A 6,636-nucleotide genomic window follows, 5' to 3' on the forward strand; every position below is an offset into this window, starting at 1 on the left:
CAACTAGGAGTATTGTACATGCCCTTAGTACAAAGTTAAGATATTTATTTTGGAACGGAGAGAGTATAAATATTGATGTACCCCGTGTAATCAACATGAAGATCGAAAGCAATAAACAATAAAGGCTCGATACGGGCCTTTAGCCATCTTCGTGTTCCGCGTCTGTGTTTCCGGCGACTTGGTACACAAGTAAGTATGCACGTGCAACACACGTCTTGACTATTATCAAAATAGTAATATTGCACATGCAATACATGGATCAACTTACATAAATTTAAACAAAAACATTACAGGCTCATTAATGGCAGAGCACCAAGTAAAACATCAAAATCTTTGTCAAACCCTGGTTTTCATATATCATTTCAAAGGCATAACATTTAGTGATGCTATGCAACTTTAGTAGATAAGCATAAATCATCTGGGCATCGATAAATGGAGCAAATAATCTGTCAATATCATGCAACGTGCATCAGGAATCTTTATCTAAACACTTGTTTGATAGAAAGGACGCAACATTCAGGATGCCTTATGTACTTTTGATCTATAGACTATTAACAACACCGTAATTCCTAAAAATGATTCACCACCTAGGGATTGGTGACCAGTTTGCAGAAGAGGAGCAGATCGCATTGTGTAATTTGAAATATCCATGGAGAGAGGAAATGAACAAATAAGTCTCTAGTAAACTCTCACGGGATGGAGACAGCAAACTGATGAATCACACAGCGGCGTCAGGACGTGTTGAGCCGCAGCAAACCCTGTCGACTGGGACAAGTCACACACTGATACCAGGAGGTGTCTACCACACTTGATTCTTGTGGCAGTCCGCAGAAGATTTAAAAATTTAAATACAAATAATAGTCCAAGATAAGATCAATAATTCAATGTTCTTGTTTATTTTTTCAATCGAGAGGAGCAAGAAACGATTTGTCTTCAGCATGATAGTCATAAATACTTCAGATGTAGAAGAGTATGAAAAGTAGTGTTCTGAGACTAATAATTGAGATGCCAAAAAGAACCTATTTCGTCTCAAATGCAAGTCTATGCATTATCAATTATGCCTTATATAATTTACTCCACTGATGCAAATGGCTACTTTTATTACAATAAGTGTATGTAATGAGAAGAGAAAACTGCACTACACTTACATAATCTATCCCGGTGATGCAAGTGGCCACTGTTTTTACAGGAATGTTAATGGGATTTGGAGAGAGAAAGTATATAATGTTCACATTGGAAGATGAGACAGTTCCGTATCAATATCAATACGGAAACTGAAGTAATATACATTGACATAATAGGAAGAAACGGCAACAATACCCAACAACAAATATCAGATACACCTGAGAGCTATCATCATCCATGTGACCTTGAACTGCACAAGGAAATGTCATGACAAAAGTTTTATATTGTCGGATAGGATACAACAACCACGTATCTTTTTAAGAAAGTTGACAATCAGCTCATAAACAAAGTACCTTGCTAATTGCAAAACATCCTCCAGTATCGTTTGTGTATTATTATGTAGCAAAGCTCCCTACCATCCTATTAGCCTAACAAACCTGCCGAAGCTAGCTGCATATAGCAAACACAAAAGTCGGAACAATTTAAGAAAATCGGTATTAAGAGGAGATGAGTAGTATGCCTACGGGGATAAAATAATAGGATGGATCAACCTGAACAGTGAACAAATATGTGTTATCCCCGGAAGACATTTCTACATAACTTTTTGGTCTTTTTCCGTGAGAATGCCATGAGCCTATGAGTGTGCAGTGCGTGTCAACGGTTCCAAAATCAGGAAGAGCAAGGTTGAGTTGAAAAACAACACACGCATCAGTACATGCAGTTCAATATCCCAATGCCCTTAAGAATTTCTACCACTCCTGATCGAATGTGTTTCCAATTTGCTCAAATAGGTTATTACCTATCTTTGGCAAGTGTACGTGAACTAATATTTGAAATCGACCATAAGTTCAATCAAGAATTTGGGCCCTGAACAGTACTGATTTTGTATTTATCTGCAGAGATGCATCATTATCATATTTGTCTTTCAATTTTTCGGAAAGATGTTTGAAGAATAGAGCAGTAGCAGCCAAAAGAATAGTTTAGAATCTACTTTTGAGTTTCAAACCCAATTTTCCACACAAAGCCTTTCGTCTTCTCCACCAAATCATGGTATTGCCTTCTTATGAAATCTTTTGTTTTCATTTATGATGTTTTCCTGCACCATCAGAGCAGGTTATTCCAAATAAGCCCCAAATTGTCTATGTGAAGCAATAAAGTGGGAATTAGGAAAAATCAACAGCAAGACTATGTCTTATGATTTGATAGCTTAAAAGGGATGATATTATGAGTTTAAACAAGGCAGTGATTGACATAGTCGCAAAGGTTTACCTGCCAACTTTTATCATCCCAGTAGACATGGAAATTAGTAGTCACTGATCTAGGATAAAGTAGAGGGAAAGAAAGATGAGAAAGAGAGAGCACCTGTGATAAACACGGACATCCAAGGGACTTCAGTGTCCCATTGTTCTCGTCTTGGCCGCCACCACACCTCTTCTCCGTGGCAACCTGGACAAGCGAGAATCAAGAGAGTGCAGTACAAAAGGACACATGTCATTGATGCCCGGGGATACTGGACTGTGGCTATAGTATGTACTGGAGTAAGTTGAAGGCCTCAACGCTTCCTTGTTTGTGTAGTTCAGGATGGTATGTTCAGTCCACATAGATGTACGATTTCGAGGAAACACATTATTTGTCTTATGAAATGCTTGTCAGTATTGCAGGAGTGAGCAGTAATGAAGAAGATATGTTCCTCAATACAATATTGTCATGAAGTTGATAAAAGGAAAGAAACCTGATTAGATAACCTAACGCACATGATTCAGCGTTTTGATGGATCAAGTGCTTTCTGATCTACGTGAGTTTGAGAAAACAAACAGCAGATGAAGAGATTGAGAGGGAAAGAGATGTCAGGGGCAGACCTGTATGGATGAGACAAGAGCGCATCGCTGGGAGCAGGTAACTCGGCAGCGGCAGGGAAAGATCCGTGGTCCGCGCCGCGCACACTCGCACGCGTGTCATCGTTCGCTGGCGGGCGGCCGCCCCGTGTGTGTCCACGTCCCTGGCGGCGGCGACCTGGCAGAGGACGGAGTGGTGTAGCCGCCTAGAAGAGGCCGTCGCCGTTGTGGAGCAGAGGCGGCCATCACCGACGCCGTGCGGTTTGGCCTGAACCCGAAGGCAACGACGCCAACGGGCCGGGTGGAGGAGAGCTTCCTGCACGGCGGCGGCTCCTTTGCCTTGAATCTCTCCGCTCAGCAAACCCCGGTTAAGTTACCTCGGTAAGGGCACTCGTGGCGGCGGCGCCAGGCACGACGGCGACGCAAGCAGGGCATCTGGAGCAAACGGCGGCGGCGGTGCAGCGCCGGCGTGAGATTTCATTTGTGTTTTCTTTTCTTTTGACGGGACGCGAACGCTAGGGGTGGAATTATTCCTCCGGTGGCAGAGTTTTCGTCCGCCAGTTAAAATTGCTAAAGTCACTTTTTGTAAGGGTTAGTTTTAATTCGATGGTTAGATCTAATTAAGTCAGTCTAATCCTGAGGCTGTAGTTTGTCGGGGTTGTTACGTATAGATTAGTCTGCGTGTACTTAGCGATGAAAATGTTTGCTTGTTTAATAATAGTATAGAAGTATAGATACGCGCGCGTGTACGTGTTTGTACAGCCCGCTGATTGCTAGCTTCGACTAGCTAGTTTTCAACGTGCGTCTCCAAGCCAAGAATCGATCCACGTCTGCGATTCTGACAGAAAGTACTCGTCTACGCACAACTTTTCAAAACGTTGCAATTTCACCGCACCGAAATTTATTTTACAATGACAAAAAACACTGAACTTTTGTTTAGCACGGTTTCACGTGGCAAACCCCTCACGAGCCAACCGGGGATGGCACGCCGTTAACGGCCGTTGATTGCAAGGTCGGGTCGGGCTCGGTCGAACTGGCGCATTCGCTGCTTAATTAGTGAAGGAGCTGTTCCTTCAAGCGCTGCTGGTGGCCGTTCGCCTCAAAGTTTATGGGAAAACACAAGTAGTGAGACGTGTTCTAAAAAGAACCAAGCACCATTTTTTCAGCTTTAAGCATAATTTTCATTTTTGTATGAAAATTGTCAGGAACACATCAAACACTAACAGGAACAAGCACACAATAAAACCACACTATCGATTTTATTTTAATTTTTTTCTGTTGAATCAGTGACATTAAGTTACATGTGCATATCTGAGTGACCAGAACAAGTGACAAGAATGGTCACACATGACTGATGGAATTAAACAGACGCCTGGGACAAATATTTATATATCACTCTTACTATGTTACACACACACACACCTCATCCTATGTTTACAAACACACATGCTTTACACATTAAGTAGATCAGATTCAAGAGAAATCAAAAGAGAAAAAAGAAGAGCTTTTTTACGGTACCCATAAGTAAATATGAGCCATCCATTTACTCTAATCTAATGGATACAATTGTTTGGTACTTCAATATGGATACCTGGGAGTACCACAGCCAAAAGTTGAGGAGTACCTTGATTTCAAGGGTAAATTGGTAATTAACGTGGTATTACGTGAGGGTATGTGGTATTTGATTCCCCACTAAATACGGGATGTGATCATCATCCATAGCGGACCAGCCGGAGATCTCGGCCATGCATCAGGAAGATTTGTTGGCAACGGCAAGATCAAGGAACTCCAATGATGCAATTGGCTGACTGCTTGGCAAGTACTCAGATAAGGCATGCGGTGTCTGAGAGGCCTCGCCGGCGACGGAAGTTAGCGCAGGCAGCGGCAGGTGCATGCAATGGGCCTGCGGGGAGGACACGGCCATGGCTGTGCACGGTAACTCGGTCAGGGAGGCGGCATCGACTTCTCGACCAGCCAATCGGCAGGGAATTAGATCCAAAATTAAATTAACATTACCCAAACTACCCTTTTAAACCAAGGGTTGGATTTAATCGGTACTCACCCTTGAAATCAACGTACTCCTCAACTTTTGGCTATGGTACTCCCAGGTATCCATATTGGAGTACCAAACAATTGTATCCATCAGATTAGAGTAAATGGATGGCTCATATTTACTTATGGGTACCGTAAAAAAGCTCGCCTACGGAGTACCAGGGTATCGTAAAAAACCACAAAAAGAAAGCTCTGCCAGCGAAGCTCTGCTGACTAGGCCTCAGTTCCCTGTGGTGCGGGTCCTGCATGTCAGTTCCTCATTTGACAGCATCAGTTCTAGCGTGTCGGAGAATTCAGATTTTTTTTATTTTGTTACGCATTTTTTTCTTCTAAATTTACTGTTTATCCAAGTGCACCTACACCCGGGAGCTCTTATAAATAGTTGTGCTTTGCTCCTGTAATCAATCAAATCAGACTGCAGCTGTGTAGGGCCGGAAAGTACTCGGCCCAGATGAGTCTGGACCTACGCCAACAGTAGCCAAGGCGGAGATGAGCGCCATGGAGATGGAGATGTTGATCAGCGACGAGAAGATGGTGCTCGGCGGCGCTGGAGACGTGGAGGAAGAGGACGACGTGGTGCTGCCGGGAAACCGGTTCCACCCCACCGACGAGGAACTCGTCACCTTCTACCTCCGGCGGAAGGTGGCCGTGAAGTCGCTCAGCATCGAGGTCATCCGGGAGATGGACATCTACAAACACGACCCATGGGATCTCCCCAGTAAGCTCCTCTCCCTTGTGTGATCAAGTGAATTTTCTTTACATGACCAAGACGCCTCCCCAAGCATGCAGGAAGCCGTAAGTGGTCCACGCGTGCATTCCATTCCACACAAGGTCACGGTCCGGGGCACGTGTGATGTGCTCAAAGTGTAACATTGACACTCTAACGTGTGCGCATACGACCTGAAAATGCAGGAGGTGTGGACCATCTGCAGGATCTTCAGGAGGACCATCACCTACCGGAAGCAGCAGACATGGAGGACGGCGCCCGCGCCATCCGCTGCCGACCAGAGATCCAACACGGGGAACTTCGAGTCCTCGGAGGTCGACGACGAGTACATGAACTGCCTGCATCCGCCGCCCCGTGCATCCCCGAGCAGCAGCACCAGCAGTAGTACGTCAGCCAGATGGACGCAGTAAACAGCAACAACTTCTTCTACGAGGCCACCATGCACAACCAGCAGTTCCAGGGGCAATGGAATGCTGCACCAGCCGCGCCGGAGCCGGAGGAGAAGCCACAGAATACACTGTCGACGGTGGTCTCCTTCCACCAGACTGACCATAGCCACGCCGTCGAAGAGAATGATTTTTACGAGGTCGAAGGGTACTTGGAGGAGATCGCGAGGGTGATGGAGGTCACCGATCCGGCAGGGTTTTACGACTGAGAAAGGTCTCGCTGCTCCGGGGTGTAGGTGCACCTGGATGAAAAGTGAACCCAGAAAAAATACAAAACAAAATTGAAAAATTCTGAATTTCTTGACATCAAACAAGACCAAAAGTTTTAGCTTCTTGCAAAATTTCGTGAGCAAATAACATTCTAGGAGTTTTCACAAATAAAAAAAATCACCACTCAAAGGTGCAAAAAGCTTGGAACACTGATTTTGTATTTTTTTTATGAGGGCTTCTC

The 6,636-nt window shown here is 44.4% G+C and overlaps 1 pseudogene; it reads left to right on the forward strand.

The window, feature by feature from the left end:
• Positions 1-5,510: 5,510 nt before the first annotated feature.
• Positions 5,511-6,394, forward strand: LOC125507645 (uncharacterized; annotated as a pseudogene).
• Positions 6,395-6,636: the final 242 nt, after the last annotated feature.

This window comes from Triticum urartu, chromosome 5A, assembly GCF_056163025.1.
Source record: "Triticum urartu cultivar PI428250 chromosome 5A, HENAU_Tu73, whole genome shotgun sequence".
NCBI lineage: Eukaryota > Viridiplantae > Streptophyta > Magnoliopsida > Poales > Poaceae > Triticum > Triticum urartu.